General features: G+C 42.1%; 1 pseudogene across 1 annotated transcript; it reads left to right on the top strand.

Annotated features, from left to right (window-relative positions):
• Positions 1-423: 423 nt before the first annotated feature.
• On the top strand, positions 424-1803 carry LOC308271953 (zinc finger protein 639-like; annotated as a pseudogene). The gene has a single exon. The product of its transcript is annotated as a zinc finger protein 639-like (transcript).
• Positions 1804-16999: the final 15196 nt, after the last annotated feature.

Below are 16999 nucleotides of genomic sequence, written 5' to 3'. Positions count from 1 at the left end.
GATGGCCTTTGCTTCCTCCACTGAAGTTTTTCGTTTTCGTTTTTGTTTTGGTGAATATCTTCTCCTCCTTCAATTGATGACTGAGAACCAGGACTAAGAACTGCAGGCAAGATGTAACTTGCTGGTGGCAGTGCTTCCCAATAAAGATTTGCTCAATGTAGTTAGTATTCGATGCTCAGGAGATGGAAGATGTGCATTCTTTCTCTGGCTCTGCCACTTCTTCATTGACTTTCAGTCTGTCTGTTTCTTTATTCGTAAGACTGAGCCTTTTCTTTTCTTTACCATCTGTGAAAACCTCCCCATCATTCATTTTTCCTCACTGCAGCATTAAGAATTTTAGCAAAGTTGAAAAGATATGAATGAACATCCTAAAAAAAGAAAAAGGAAGATTTTATACCCTTAACCGTTATCCAGACTTCCTCCAGAATAAGCAGAATTGCAGATAGATTCAGTAGCATTTTCTTCTGATCTTGTTCTGGTACCTGTTCTATGAGACAGCCAGACTTCAAATATTTTAACAAGGATCATGAATCTGATTCCGAGACATCAAATGACTTGCCAGAATTTGCAGATAGAATCAGGGCCAGAAACAGAAACCAGAGCTACCTGATTTCCAGTCCTGGACTTAAAATTCTAGACTACACTCTCTCTTCTGCAGAAAAATCTGCTGATGATGAAATTTGTGATGAGGAGTGCGACCCACCCGAATGGGTCAAGCATTGAGCTCCAGGGGAAAGTACTATAGAAGTCCACACTGCCCAAGACATCCCAGTTGCTGGAGATGTGTATGGGATTCCTGAGGATTGCAATGCAAAGACTGAAATCAACTTCCTGGAAAGCATCCATGACAAAACTAATAAAGAGCCAGCAGCTAAACTTTGTTAAAATTATCGAGAAAAGCCAAGCTTTGAATGTGACTGCCCAGCAGAAATGGCCTTTACTAAGAGCTAATAGCAGTGGCTTCCATAAATGTGGACGTGGTGAATTCAATAGTAAATATTTTCTTGACCTAAAGCAGTATATGATCCTGAAGCTTAAACGTATCGATTCAAATGTCTGTTGTGGACGCAAGGGAAGCTTCTCTACCAACGTACTTCTGATCCCGCATGCCAGACTGCACGAGGACGATCCCTACATTCGTAATACTTCAACTACAGGACGATCGTTATTTTAAAACCTCAGCCATCACCTTGCAGACAGCGACTCAGCAACCACCTCTGTTGGTGTAAACTGTGACATGCGGTTCTTCTGAAGCGGGGAGCTCTGCATGCATCTCCAGGGGCACAGTTGTGATAAACCATACTTGTGTCAGTTCAGTGAACATGAAACTAATGATCCAGAAGACTTGCAGAGCCACATGGTAAATGAGCATGCACGTAAATTAATAGAATTAAGTTGTGAATATATCAATGGAGAACATAGATGGTACGGCCTCTTAAGCAAAATTACCTTTGACAAATATAAAAACTTCTTTGTATGTCAAGCATGTGGTTTTCGGAGTAGACTTCATACAAATGTTAGCTGGCATGTTGCTATTGAACTTACTAAAATTTTTTTTTTATGTTTGTGGTGACTGTGGGAAGGGCTTTCCAAGTATGCTAGAAAATTGCAAGCATTTAAATTCATGAAGGGACTTAGTTATGTTACTATTGTGAATATTCAATAGGACAAACTAATGATCTTAAAATTCATCCGGATTTCAAGCATTTGACTGACTTATCTCATAAATGTAGTGACTGTGTTATGAGGTCTGGAAATGAAAGGGAATTAATAAGTCACCCTCCAGTCCATGAGACAACTTGATTTTTCTCTTTAACTTCCATAGTGTTCATGTAAAATAATAAATCCAACTTTTTTAGAGATGTGAATATGGATAATATTAAACACAACTTATGAGATTTGCCTTTATTATTTATTAATTTATTTATTTATTTTACGGTACTGGGGATGGAACCCAGGGGCATTCTACCTCCAAGCTATACCTCCAGCCCTATTTTTTATTCTTTATTTTGAAAAAGGATCTCACTGAGTTGCAAAGGGCCTAAGTAGCTGAGGCTGTCCGCGAACCACGATCCTCCTGTCTCAGCCTCTCAAATGCTGGGATTACAAGTGTGTGCCACCACGCCCAGCTAGATTTGCCTTTAATATGTAAGATTTTTATTATTCATTTTTCTTGGCATTACTACATTTCTCAGTATATAGTTACATATTAACTGTAGTATTTAAAAATAATTTTCTTTGCCAAGGAATATTTTGAAAACCCAAACCTTAGCCAGTTAGCAGATGCCATTGCTTTGGGCAAGATTACTTCAGACTGAGCACAGGATGGGAGTTCAGGAAAGTTAGTTTACATCTGACACCTGCATAAAAACACAATCTCATTTTCCTCCAGATATTGTTTTGTGTACTAGTGAATACTGCAAATCCCACCGCCATCTTGCTTCCTGCTTGAGATGAGAACAAAGAGAGAAAATAAAGGCAGAACAAATCATGGGAATTTCTGAGAACAGAGCTGGAACTGCTGGGTCCAGCTCCCCAAAGCCCGTCCTACATCAGAATGGCCAGCCATGTGAACATTTTGACTTGGCTTTCACTATTTCAAGTTGTGTTCTGGTACATCCAGCCAAAAATCTACCCAGCTGAATACAGAACTCATGAATATGTGAGGCGTCCTTTGTAAGCTTATCACTTATTGAGTCCCGAAAGTTTAGCATAATGTTGTTTTGATTCAATTAGAAATTATTCCTGTTATGAAATTTTGAGGCAAAGATTAGTATTTAAATGAATGCAACACAAACAGCTAGAGATCTGCTTCATTAAGCCAGGGAGAGAAGCAGTTTATAAATATTGCCAGATTCTTGCTCTTTTTGCATGAATGCCCAGAGGATGAGGCAGCCTCTCAGGGAACAAGTACCCTCTGAGGAGAGAAACATATTTAAGCTTCTGGAAAGGCCTACAGCACAAACATAAACAATATTTTAGAGTGCACTGCACTCCCTGTCGTCTTCCTTCACATGGTGGGCAGCTGCTGCTGTGACCTGCATGGAGACCATGCCTGCCTTATTTGCTACTGGCATCCTCTTTTCCACCCTTTTCTTCACCATGCCCTGAAATCCCATTGAGACCAGCCATCCAGCTACTGCATCTGCTCCCTACCTCTAAGCCTCAAAGGTGGGCATGCGGCTTCAGGTTCACTCTAACTCTCTCCCAAGAATTCATATCTCTAGGAGAGCATTAAAAAGGGAACATCTTCTAGGAGTCCTTCTAGGAGTTTCTGTTGCATGCTACCAACACCTTAGCCAAGAAGTTGCACCAAACAATCCTTGAGCAAAATGAAGCCTTTATGTAGGAGTTACATTGTTTTATTTTGTCTTCACGAGGCATGTGTGAATATACATAAACCTGTTTATAGTAACTTCTGTCATGGGCCTAAACTCATATAATCAATTATTTTAAAACACTCCTTGGGAACCAAGGTGTATGCGGTTTACTTATTTAACACTTTTATAGCATTTACTGTGTACAAGCGCTGCTCATTTCTTCAATCCTTACTAAAATTGAATGGTGTGAGTGCCGTTATTAGGCTTATTTTACCGAGTATAAAACTGGAACACGAAAAGGTTAAGTGACATGCTCAAGGTCATGCCGTTAGTAAGTAGAAGAGCTGCAATTCACACGGTGACAGTCCGACTTCAGCCTGTGCTCTTGTCCATTTTGTAAAACTGGCATTATCAGCAGACTGAAACAGACAATAGAATCAGCTTCCAAGGAAGAAGCTTACATCCGTGCAGTAGAATCTACAGGGCAAGAATGTGGAGCAGAGGGGTCTGAAGGCCCCTGGGTGCCAACTATCTCTCTCTCTCTCTCTTTTTGGTGGTACTGGGGTTCCTGGAAACCCTTCTACTTCCAGGCTACACTCCCTGACCTATTTTATACTTTTTATTTGGAAACAAAGTCTCTTAATCCAGCATGGCTGGCTTTGCACCTACATGATCCTCCTGTCTCCGCCTCCCAAGCGCGGGGATTACAAGCGTGCACCACCATGCCCAGCCAACTATCTCTTTTTGCACCAAATAAAAACTGCTCAGGCTTTCCGAGGGAGGGAGGATGCTCCCCCCTTTAGTCAGCAGGCAGAAGCAAGCCCGAACAACTGACACTGCTTTTCCCTCACTGTTGCCAGATGATCCATGAGCAATGTTGGATCAATAAGCAATTACAATTGACGCTGAGTATAATTAATGAGATAATTTCAACTTCTTAAGTTCGTTTCTATTAAAATTACTTCATAAAACTGGGGGTATTTAGAAGACTGTCATAGACAAGAGGGAGAGGAGAGGCTCAGAGCCTCATTTGCAGCTGACTCAGCTACGAGTCATGGCCTCCACAGGGTAACTCCTCCCAACCCGCCTTTATTAAGTCTAATAAATATTGGTGGAATTGTGCATTCACTTCTTCACCTCCAGGTAGGGAGTGTCTACAAGGTGCAGGACACTGTTCCAGGCACTGGGTTTACAGTAGTGAACACGCAGACAAAACCTGCCTTCGACCTGGGGCTGATATTCTAGTGGGGAGTCAGAACCCACTGCTGCCCCATTGAAAAAGCCTCACAGAAAACAAAGATCTACTGTATTTTGTAAATTTGCTGATGAGCCAATTTTCTTCCTTTTCTTTCTTTCTCTCTTTCTTTCTCTTTCTCTTTCTTTCTTTCCTTGCTTCCTTCCTTCCTTTATTAATTTTTTCCTTTACTCTCTCTTTTTCTTTTTTTCTCTTTTCTTTTTCTAGAACTAGAGATGGAACCCAGTGGCACTCTACCACTGAACCAGGCCCCATCCCTTTTAACTTTTTATTTTAAATCAGTTTTGCTAAGTTAATGTACACTGGCCTCCATCTTGTGATCCTCCTGCCCCAGCCTCCCAAGTACTAGGGTTATTGACATGTTGAATAGTATTGAGAGTCAGGACCATTAGGCAGGTGTTAGGCTTGCAGCTCTGACTTCATGGATGGGATGTGTGGCTTTAGAAAAGACCACTGTGTCACAGCACAAGGCCCTGGTTTCAACCCAGAACCGAACACACACACACACACACACACACACACACACACACACACATTTATATATATAATCCTTGTTACTTGGGAGGCAAAGGCAGGGGAGTCACAAGTATGAGGCTAGCCAGAGCAACATAGTGATTCCCTGTCTCAGTAAAATAAAAAAATAAAGAAAATAAAAAAGGCTTGGGGTGTAGCCTAGCAGTAGAGTACTTACATAACATGGGTGAGGCCCTATATTCAATCTCCAGTACTATACATATACACACATGTGCATGTGTGTACGACACACACACACACACACACACACACACACACACACACACATAAAAAGAAGGAAAAAGTAAAGGTCCCCTTCTACCATATGAAGAAATAGCAACAGGGTTCCATATAAGGAGAAAGCAGCCCTCTTTATACATCATCTCCTGTTGCCTTGACCTGAACTCTCCAGACTCCAGAAATATGAGAAAATTCCTTCCTGACTTCCTTTTTTTTGGTGATACTGGGGATTGAACATTGGGGCATTCTACCCCATATTTTACTTTTATTTGGAAACAGAGTCTCCCTAAGTTCCAGAGGGCCTGAGGTTTGGGGTAACAGCATCATGAAAAGACCAAGGCACCTGGAAACACCTCCACTTCCTTCTTTTATGGGAAGGACACTTGTTGACCATAGACACCTGGTTGAATCTCTTTGAATATTATCAACCCATTGCCTTCTGGATTTCGTGTGTGTGTGTGTGTGTGTGTGTGTGTGTGTGTGTGTGTGTGTGAGTGAGAGAGAGAGAGAGAGAGAGAGAGAGAGAGAGAGAGAGAGAGAGAGAGAGGCTGACAGAGAAAGAGAGAGACAGAGAGCAGAGAGACTAGGGATGGAACCTAGGGAATTCTACCTCTGAGCTGCACCCTCAGTCCTATTTCATTCTTTTCTTTTGAGATAAGGTATCACTAAGTTGTGGAGGCTTCACGAAGTTGCTACAGCTGGTCTTGAACCTGTGATCTTCCTGGCCCAGCTTCCCAAGTACTGGAATTACAAGGGTCTCTGATGAGGAATCTGATGAGGGCTGTAGGGTGATAAAGAACGTTCCTTTCCTCTCAGCCCCATAGATGTTGGCCACGTGGCCTCGTGTCCAGGGAAACGAGCATTTCACTCCATGATCAGGATAAGAGTGAAGTGCTGCTGTCCTTTGATTCCAGCCATTCCAAGTTGATTGAAAAAGGCATCGAATACCCTGAGAATAGCTATGTTGAGGTGTTTAAAATTAATGTTACAGATTGGAGGTTCAAAATTAAAAGGCCATTGAAGTACCCTACAAGTTTCAATTTCTAAACAAGTAAATATCAATCTCCAACACCCACTGAAACCAAAAGCTTCTGGACTCCTTTTCCTCCTCCACCTCCTCTTTCTATTTGGTAGGAATGGAACCCAGGGGCATTCTACCTCTGACCCACACCCCAGACCTTTTTATTTTTTTATTTTATTTATTTAATGTTTTTTTGCAGTACTGGGGATGGAACCCAGGGGCATTCTACCTCTGACCCACACCCCCAGACCTTTTAATTTTTTAATTTTATTTAATTAAAAAAAAAAAAATATATATATATATATATATATATATATATATTTGTGGTATGGGGATGGAACCCAGGGGCATTCTACTTCTGACCAACACCCCCAGACCTTTTTATTTTTTATTTTATTTAATTATATATATATATATATATATATATATATATATATATATATATATATTTTTTTTTTTTTTTTTGTGGTACTAGGGATGGAACCCAGGGGCATTCTACCTCTGAGCTATACCCCCAGCTCTATATTTTATTCTTTATTTTGAAATAGGGTCTCACTAAGTTGCAGAGGGCCTCATTAAGTATATGAGGCTGGTTGCAAATGCAGATCCTACTGTCTCAGCCTCCCAAATGCTGTGATTACAAGCATGTGTCACCACACCCAGCTTGATCTTTTTATTTTGAAACAGGGTCTCTAGAGGTTGCCAAAGGCCTTTCTAAATTTATAAGGCTGGCCTTGAACCTGCGCTCCTACTGCCTCAGCCTCCCAAGCACTAGGATTACAGATAGGTACCGTCATGCCTGTCTTCTTATTTTTATTATCAAAGTGGAAAAGGTCTTGAGGGTAAAACAGGAAACACCCACTGGTTTCACCAGCCGTGACTTGGCCATTTCTTGCTCTGAGCTCACAAGGAGCCACTGTGATGTGATTTCAAACACCAGTTATAGAAGGCCCTGGCCACTGCTGGGTTTTGTCCATTAGCACAGGGAGCTCTTGAGGGTGACCCGTTGGACTCACCTGTAGTTAGCAAGTGCAGTCGAGGTTGAGAGTCACTAGCAGACACCTTGGATTTTTGATCTAGGAAAAGAAAAATGGGTGTTTTCCTACCTTCATGTTTGTGCTGCGTGTATGTATATATTTATGAATGTATGTGTGTGTATATAATATATATGCATATTATATGTATGTATTTATTAGCTTCTTATCACCATAACAAAGAATTGAGGCAGGCTACCTTATAAGTCAAAGTTCAGTTTGCTCACAGTATTGGCGTTTTCGATAGCACAGTGCTGCTGGTCTCCGCTCTGGTGATGGACTTCTTGCTGGGAGAGCTGCTAAGTGACACACTACACCACATGGCAAGAGGCAGGAGTGCCCATGTCTATGTCTGTGTGTAGAAACAATAAAAAAAACAACTCATTACCATAAGCTACAAGAAGCAAATACTTGATTACTCTTAGAGTCTGTTTATACTGGGAAGATAAAGCTGCTTGGTTATAAACACATGTATAAATAGGGATTAGCACTAAGATTTGTAATTAAATTAGAAAAGATAAAGAAGACATTGGCTTTGTTCTTTATGCATTTACAACCTACTCATAGTCACTGCTGGATATAAGAGTAGAGAAAAGCTAGAAACAGCCTCCGGTGTAGACAATGAGTTTATCTGTTTACCCATTCAAATCCCTGAGTCAATTCTACCTCAAAACACTGCACGGATCCCTTGGGCAGTGTTGGGGTTATCTATAGAATGCTCCCTGAAGAGCTTATGTTTTAATGCTCAGAGTTGATGTAGTTAAGTCCTAAGAGTTGTAATCTCATCAGCAGATAAATCCATTGTAGTGGATTCACTGGGTGGTAACCGAGGCCACTGGGGTGTAGCTGGGGAAGGTGGGTCCCTGAGGGTGTGGCCTTAGGGACTGAGCTTTTGTCTTTGAATCCCCTTGCTCACTTGTTCTTATGCGCCCAGCTTCCATGATGTGAGAGTAGAGCCCTTGCTCTCTCTCTTTTTCTGTTTCCTGCCACGATGCCCTGAACTCATACCACTCGACCTCATAGTTTCTGTGGATTGGTAGTGAGATAATGAACAGGTAGGGTTGTAAGTGCTAAGTTTATATCAAGTTGTTTCCCAGCAACAAAAACCAATGCATTCTGATATAGATGATATCATGGCCTTCCAACTGAAGCGCACATGCTCCTGGGATAGAAAAAGATTTTCAAGGGATTCACAACCACGGACAGTTTTCATGGAATCATTTCCCAGATTCCCAAGTCTTATGTCTGTCTTGAAACTGATCTAATGTCTCTAATAATGTGATCATTCTACATCTCACCTCTTCCATTACAATCACCTTCCTGCCATTTTGTCAAAGGTCATATCATATACATTCTGAATCTCACTCTAGTCTATAGACCTGGGATGAAAATCCTCTGAGGTGCTATTTGAAACACTGGAGTCCAGAAAGCCTTCTGTAATCCAAGAACTGTCAGTCTGTGGCTGGGCTCCATATCTTTTTATATATTTTAATTAAGCAAAGCTTGGCATTAGAAGCAGGATACTAGGGAATGGATGAAGATGATAGAAATCCAGTAACACCAAAAACTGACTAACAGGACTGATGGCACATTTTCTTTATCATGCAAGTTTCTTCTATTTTCTAAATCTTCTTTTTTAATTGGTGCATTGTAATTATGCATCATAGTGAGGTCAGAGTGACAGAAACATACATGCACACAGCATTCCTGTGCGTTTCCCTCCAGGTCCCTCGGGAATAAATGTAAGGTGGCGACTGTGCAAAAAAGACAAGAGAGCCACATGGTTGTCTCAGTCAGCATTCTCACTGCTGTAATCCCAAATGGCTGACCACACAGCTTAGAGGAAGGAAGCTTTGCTTACATTTTGGGGGACTTAGGGGTCAGTCCTTGTGAGACTTGGGTCTACAGATGACAGAGAATGACCGTGGGAAGGAGAGAGACTGGGAGGGAGGGAGAAAGGGCTCTGCTCTCACATCATGGAGACTGAAAGCAAGAGCTAGAGCGAGTTAAGGCTCTGCTCTCACATCTTGGAGGCCAGAGCAGAGAGCACAAGAAAGCAAGGGGATTCAAAGACAACAGCACAATCCCCAAGGCCACATCCCCAAGGACCCACCTTCTCCAGCCACAGCCCACTGGCCTCAGTTACCACCCAGTACATCCATCACAATGGATTTATTTATCCACTGATGATATTAAAACCCTCATTACTTAAGTGTGTCAATTCTGCACATTAATACATGAGTTCTTCAGGGACATTCTATACCTAACCATAATGATGGTGCTATTAAAATGTTAAAGGAGGGGCTCTTTTCTAATCTGGAAAATCAAGGAAGGCTGCCTGGAAAAAGAGTCCTTTGTGCTAAAGGGAAATAGGCAATAAGGGCATGGAATAGCAGCCCAGAAAGAGAAAATAGCATGTAAAAGAGGTTCAGGGGTGGGAAAGAAGTTAGAGCATTCCCAAATTGTGTGTGTGTGTGTGTGGGGGGGCACTGAGAATTGAATGCAGAGGCATTCTACCTCCCAGCTATATTCCCAGATGGATTTTATTTCTTATTGGGAAACAAGGTGTCACTAGGTTGCTGAGAGCCTTGCTAAATTGCTGAGGCCATCTTTGAACCTCCAATCCTCCAGTCTCAGCCTCTCAAGTACTAAGATTACAAGAACACATCAGCATACCTGGCAATCCTGAGCATTTTTTTTTTTTTTTTGGTGGTACTGGGGTTCCTGGAAGGAAGCCCTTCTTCCTCCAGGCTATACTCCCAGACCTATTTTATATTTTTTTAATTTTTGGAAACAGGGTCTCTTAATCCAGCACGGCTGGCTTCAAACCTGCGCGATCCTCCTGTCTCCACCTCCCAAGCATGGGGATTACAAGCGTACGCCACCACGCCCGGCCAATCCTGAGCATTTTTAAGACTTCAGTTTCTTTGGCTGTCTAAAGGCTGATTGGCCATCTATCTATCATCTCTCTATCTATCTATCATCTATCATTTATTTATTTTGTGGTACTGAGGATTGAACCCAAGGATATTCTATCTCTGAGTTATGCTCCCAACTTTATTTATTTATTTATTTATTTATTTATTTATTTATTTATTGGTGGTACTGGGGGTGGAACCCAGAGGCTTTCTACCTCTGGGCTATACTCCCAGACCCATTTTTATATTTTATTTGGAAACAGGGTCTCACTAAGTTGCTGAGAGCCTCACTAAGTAGCTGAGGCTGGCTTCGAACCTGTGTGATCCTCCTGTCTCAGCCTCCCAAGCGCGGGGATTACAAGCGTGCGCCACCATGCCCGGCTTATTTATTTTTTAAACAAGTTTTTTCCAAGTTGCTGAGGCTGGCCTTACTAAGTTACTGACACTGGTCTTGAACTTGTAATCTTCCTGTCTTAGCCTCCCAAGTACCGAATTACAGGCCTGTGGCACTACACCTTACTGATTAGCTATTCTTTATTGTACTTCATACTATAGGCTGTTAGAAAATACAAAAGGGAAGAGGAAGGAATGAAGGGAAAGAGGAAGGAAGAAAGAAAATGAGAAAGAGGAAAGTTAATGTGTTCAAAGATTATAATCTGGCAGGGAAGGCAGAAATGAAAATACAATTGTCCTCATCACCTTCATCATTACTGCCCTTGAACACCTGTTATGGGCAGGTACCACACAGAGCACTTCATCCCATCCATTTGATACTCTCAATGACTTCGTGGAGGTGGCCATTATAACCTGGTCTACAGAAGAGAAAACTGAGCCCCAGGGAGGCCTCCAGCGTGGCAGTAGCTGAGTCACAGCTGCACACCCAGGTCTGCCTGACTTCAGAGCCTGTGATTCTTCCATTACTGCACACTGGCCCCACGGGAAAGCTGTGAAGCCAAATGCAGTGATTAATTGCTGACTTGATTAATAGAGACAGAGCCAGTCCCAACATGGAGTAGATTCATTCCTGGCTGCTGCTGCTGCTGCTGCTGCTGCTATTTATTGTGCTTGGTAAGTTCTCACCTTCATAATGTGATCTGTGTGGGAGCAGATCGCAGACTTGTAAAGTGTATAGAAACTATGCAATGTGTGAGTTGTTATTATATATGGGTTATAGACAAGACAGAGAATAATGCAGACAACTTAGCTCCTTCCTACAGCACCAGTTTATAGAATGTAAATTATAGAATACATTAAATCTGAGCACACTGTTTTTTCCTTCCATTTCTTCTTTTCTCTTTCTTTCTTTCTTTCTTTCTTTCTTTCTTTCTTTCTTTCTTTCTTTCTTTCTTTTGTGGTACTGGGGATAAAACCCAGGGGCCTTCTATCTCCGGACTACACTCCCAGACCTATTTTATATTTTATTTGGAAACAGGATCTCTTAAGCCAGCTGAGGCTGGCTTTGAACCTGCGCGATCCTCCTGTCTCAGCCTCCCAAGCGTGGGGATTACAAGCGTGCGCCACCACGCCCAGCTTTTCCTTCCATTTCTATCTTCATTTCTAGGGAGAAATAGAAATGGATTCCTGATTGTAGTTGAAACCCTATGTGAAATTCTATGTATAGTCATTTACGTAACTTATTAAACTAACCACTATTTACAGCCTCTATTAAGTGCTTGGTCATGTCCTAGGCACTTCTCAGTCAGCATTCTTATTGTTATAAACCAGAACAACTGACCACACAACTCAGAGGAAGGAATATTTATTTGCTCACAGTTTCTTAGAGACTCTGGGTTCATTCAGTCCATGTGAGGCCAGGGTCTGAGGTTCAGGGAATCATGGCAAGAAGTGGAGAAAGAGCACACAAAGCTCCACTCTCACGCCCTGGGTCCTGGAGCCAGCAAGCCAGGGGATGCAAAGACACAAGCACAGTCCCTAAGACCACATGGTCACCTTCTCCAGCCACACTCTACTGGTCTAGGTTACCATCCAGGTCAATCCAATGGATTCATCTACTAATAAGACTACAGTCCTCATGACTTAACTCTATCAACCGTGAGCTCTTTAGGGGACATTCTATATCTGACCATAACAGCACTATGCATACAGAGAAGCAAAGCACAGCTTTTGTCTTTAGGAAGCTGAGTCTTAGGTGAAGACAGAAGGGTGCCGGACTTAGAAATAAAAATACAGGAGACCTGGTAAATATTGCACAGGACATGCTTAAATTAAAAATTATTCTTTACTTAACTGAGATTGAAATATTACTAGGCAGTTCTAGGCAAATGTGGAAACCCAACGGAAAGATGGCCGCTCCAATAGATGTAGGCACGTGGCTCTCTATACATACAAGGGAAAGGACACTTTGCCCTGTCTGGAAGAGCTTGGGAGGCTTCACACAAGAACTGTGGTGGCCGACTTGAAGGAATGAGGAGTCTTTTGGGTGATTTTAAAGGACAAGTAAGATGTGACAGGCAGAGATGGGGGAAGAAAGTTCGAGATGCAGGGAAGAGCCTAGAGTTTGAGAGTGCTTGGGGTGCACAGGCAGTAGGATGATGGGAAAAATCAGTGGGAGAGCCAGATCAAGAAGGGGTTTGGCAGAAAGATGAATGACTTGAAACTTTGTCCTGCCATCAAGAGGAAACCAGCTGAAGAATCTGACACTTCTGATTTTTTCTCAAGCATAATCAAACTTTGGCTAAGTGGTGTTTTACAAAATTTGGGTTGTGATTACACTGTAAGAGGTTAATTTCAGATAATTTCTGATGACTTGAAATAGTATGGGAATTCAAGTATTAGTAACTCTGACCTACTCGGGACAATGTGAATTTCTTTAAAAACAATCAAAAGCTCTAATTTTAATTTCACATGTACATTTAAAAAATTAAGACTATTTATTTACAGTGGTTTTAGGTTTTCAGAAAAACTGAGCAAAAACTAGAGTTTTCTTATGTCCACTTCTTGATTTCTTTTTTCTTTGCTTCTCCTTCTACTTCTACTTCTCCTTCTCCTTCTCTTTCTCCTTCTCCTTCTCCTTCTCCTTTTGTGGTACTGGGGTTTCTGGAAACCCGTCTACCTCCGGGCTATGCTCCCAGACCTATTTTATACTTTTTTATTTGGAAACAAGGTCTCTTAAGCCAGCGCGTCTGGCTTCAAACCTTTGTGATCCTCCTGTCTTCGCCTCCCAAGTGCGGGGATTACAAGTGTGCACCACCACGCCTGGCTTGATTTCTTTTTATATTCTCTTTAACACCTCCCTCATAAAGCTCATCCTTCTAGAGGGAGAGGAATGGGCGGTTCAAGGGAGGAAGGGAGAGAAGCTCTGGAGGGCATACACTAAGACTCCGAATCTTCCATATCAAATTAGTGTCGAAAGTAAAAGGTCATTTTTTTCTTTTTGTGGTACTGGGGGTGGAACCCAGGGGCTTTTCTACCTCCAGGATATACTCCCAGACCTATTTTATACTTTATTTGGAAACAGGGTCTCACTAAGTTGCTGGAAGCCTCACTCAGTAGCTGAGGCTGGCTTCAAACCTGTGCGATCCTCCTGTCTCAGCCTCACAAACACTGGGATTACAAGCATGTGCCACCATGCCCAGCATCATGCTGTTTTTAATGTATTTACTTTTAAAGTTTTCGTCTACTTCTGATAACAACACTCGCTTTCTATTTAAGACATGGTAATAAAAAGTTGTATAAGTCAGGCAAGGTGGTACATATCTGTAATCCCAGCTACTCGGGAGGCTTAAACAGGAGGATCGCAAGCTGGAGGCCAGCCTTGGTAATTTAGACATTTTCTGTGTGTGGGTGCGGAACTGGGGACTGAACCCAGGGTCATTCTACCTCTAAGCTACAGTTCCAATTATATTTTATTTATTTATTTTCTTTTAAAACAGAGTCTCAATAAGTTGCAGAGGACCTTGCTAAATTTCAAAGGCTGGCCACAAACTTGTAATCCTCCTGTCTCAGCCTTCCAAATACTGGGATTACAGGCATGTACCACCATGCCTGGCTGAGACATCATTTTAAAACAAAAATTGAAGCTGGGCGTGGTGGCGCATGCTTGTAATCCCTGGGCTTGGGAGGTGGAGACAGGTGGATCGCGCAGGTTCGAAGCCAGCCGCGCTGGCTTAAGAGACCCTGCTTCCAAATATATATATATATATGTCTGGGAGTGTAACCTGGAGGTAGAAGGTTTTCTAGGAACGCCAGTACCACCAATAAATAAATAAATAAATAAATACATAAATAAATAAATAAATAAATAAATAAAACAAAAATTGAAAAGGGCTGAGATATAGCTACATGGTAAAGCACCTCTGGGTTCCATCCCCAGTAACACACACACACACACACACACACACACACACTAACATAAAAAGTATTTATATACAAAAAGTGAGCAAATTAGGTGATAATGAAAGTGGTATGCCATGACTGCCTAGGTTTGAAAGGTTGGGGTTAGGGATTCTGGCAGAGGCCACTTTCTGACCTGCTGGTGAATTCCTTCTGGCCTTCTCAGTGTGGATGGAAGAGTTTTCTGGAGAAAAGCCCCTCCTCTTGAGTGGCAATGAGCAGGGGTCAGCAGCTCTGTAGCATCGCAGCGCATTGCTTCAACTCTCATTCCTTGTCTGCTCGTCTCTGACCTCTCATTCCTATGCTGTTGTAAATTTCTTAAAAGCCCCTGACCCTGGGGGTCAGGGTTGTATCTCAATAGGAGGGCTCATGCTCAGTGTGTGTGAGGCCCTGGGCTCCAAACCCAGCACCAGAGAAAAGAGGGAAGGGAGGGAGGGAGGCAGGCAGGCAGGCAGGCAGGAAGGAAGGAAGGGAAATAGTGAAATGAATGCTTTTCTGTACCTAATGTGCAAACCCCAAATATTTGCCTTAAAAACTTGATTAAAGAAAAAAAAAAAGACTCAGGATTTCTTCTTCTTCTTTTTAATAGTGAATACCTATGACACAGTTTACCATTAGGAGAATCACAGATTTTGGGAAACACCCCTGGGGAGAAGACCAGGCAAATTTTCTCAAATTCAGTTTCTATATTACAGGCTGCATGGGTCAGAATCAGGCGCCATTAAACAAACTGACTGAAGCAAATTTTCTTTGCTTTGAGAGACTTTTGTCAGATTTTTCTTCAGCACTCTCGTGTTTCAGCTTGGGTTCAATCATTCTCTAGCTGCATGGCCTCAGAAGGTACCTGATCTCTTTAAACTTCCATATCTTCTCTACAATGAGAACAATATTGATAATCTCATAGGGTGTGTGATGTGTGTGTGTGTGTGTGTGTGTGTGTGCCCCTTTGGAAAAGAAAATGTTAGCAAATAGATGGGTAAAAGATTGATTGCTGGCCAGGCGTGGTGGCACACGTTTGTAATCCCCACACTAAGGAGGCGGAGACAGGAGGATCGTGCAGGTTCGAAGCCAGCCATGCTGGCTTAAGAGACCCTGTTTCCAAATAAAATATAAAAATAGGTCTGGGAGTGTAGCCCAGAGGTAGAAGGGCTTCCAGGAACCCCAGTACCACACACACACACACACACACACAAAGACTGATTGCTAAACTTTGATAAAAAAAAATTTTTTTTTTTGGTACTAGGGATTGAACCCAGGGTCATTCTCCCTCTGAGATTCATCCTCAGCTCTTGAAATTTCTTTGAAACAGGATCTTGCTAAGTTCCTGAGGGTCTTGCTAAATTGTTGAGGCTGACTTTCAACCTTTGATCCTCCTGTTTTAGCCTCCCAAGTACCGGTACTACAGGCATATGCTACCATGCCCATCTTGGTAGCTATTTTTCTGGTTGTTTGTCTGGGATTCTTGTTTATTAAAAGGATTTTAAGTTGTTTGTGTCACTACTCTTCTGTTTCAATGCCTCGGTGACATGCTTAATCACTCCGCTGATGGACTTGACCAGTGAAATTCAAGTGTGCGTGTACATCAGGATCACTTGGAGTTCTGTGTATCCCCCAATCCCCACCCCACAAAGCTTCAGATTCCCAATGTCTGGACAGGGTCAGATATGTTTTCCTTTCCTTCCTCTCTCCCTTCCTTCCTTCCTTCCTTCCTTCCTTCTTTCCTTCCTTCCTTCTGCTCTTCTGTTCTTTCTGTCTTTCTTCATTTTGGTATTGGGGATTGAATCCAAAGGCCTTCTACCTCTGAGTTACACCTCCAACCCTATTTTATTTTTTATTTTGAAACAGTGTCTCATTAAGTTGCTGAGGCTGGCTATCAACCTGAGATCCTCTTGTCTCAGCTTTCCAAGTACTGGGATTACAAGCATGTGCTACCATGCCCGGCTTGATATGTACATTTCTAATAAGATCCCAGGCAGTGCTGATACTTCTGGTTCCAGATCCTCATTTTAAGATGCCCTATACCAGACCATCCCTAAAAAAGACGAGGTCCTTGACTCATCAGAACCTATAAGAAGTATATTTTAAGCCGGGCATGGTGGCGCACGCTTGTAATCCCTGCGCTTGGGAGGCGGAGACAGGAGGATTGTGCAGGTTCGAAGCCAGCTGCTCTGGCTTAAGAGACCCTGTTTCCAAAAATAAAAAATAAAAATAAATAAATAAGTAAGTAAATAAACAAGCCTTAGATTAGGCAGAAGTTAAATTACATCTCTTTGTCTTTTCTTATCAGAATAGAAAGGCCATACTATAGCATGGAACCTCCTACTTTTAGGCAAATGAGGTCACAC

Source organism: Muscardinus avellanarius (genome assembly GCF_963383645.1).
Source record: "Muscardinus avellanarius genome assembly, chromosome: 13".
Classification (NCBI taxonomy): Eukaryota; Metazoa; Chordata; class Mammalia; order Rodentia; family Gliridae; genus Muscardinus; species Muscardinus avellanarius.
The sequence above is the reverse complement of the archived record's forward strand: the minus strand, read 5'-3'. Positions and strand labels throughout refer to the sequence as shown.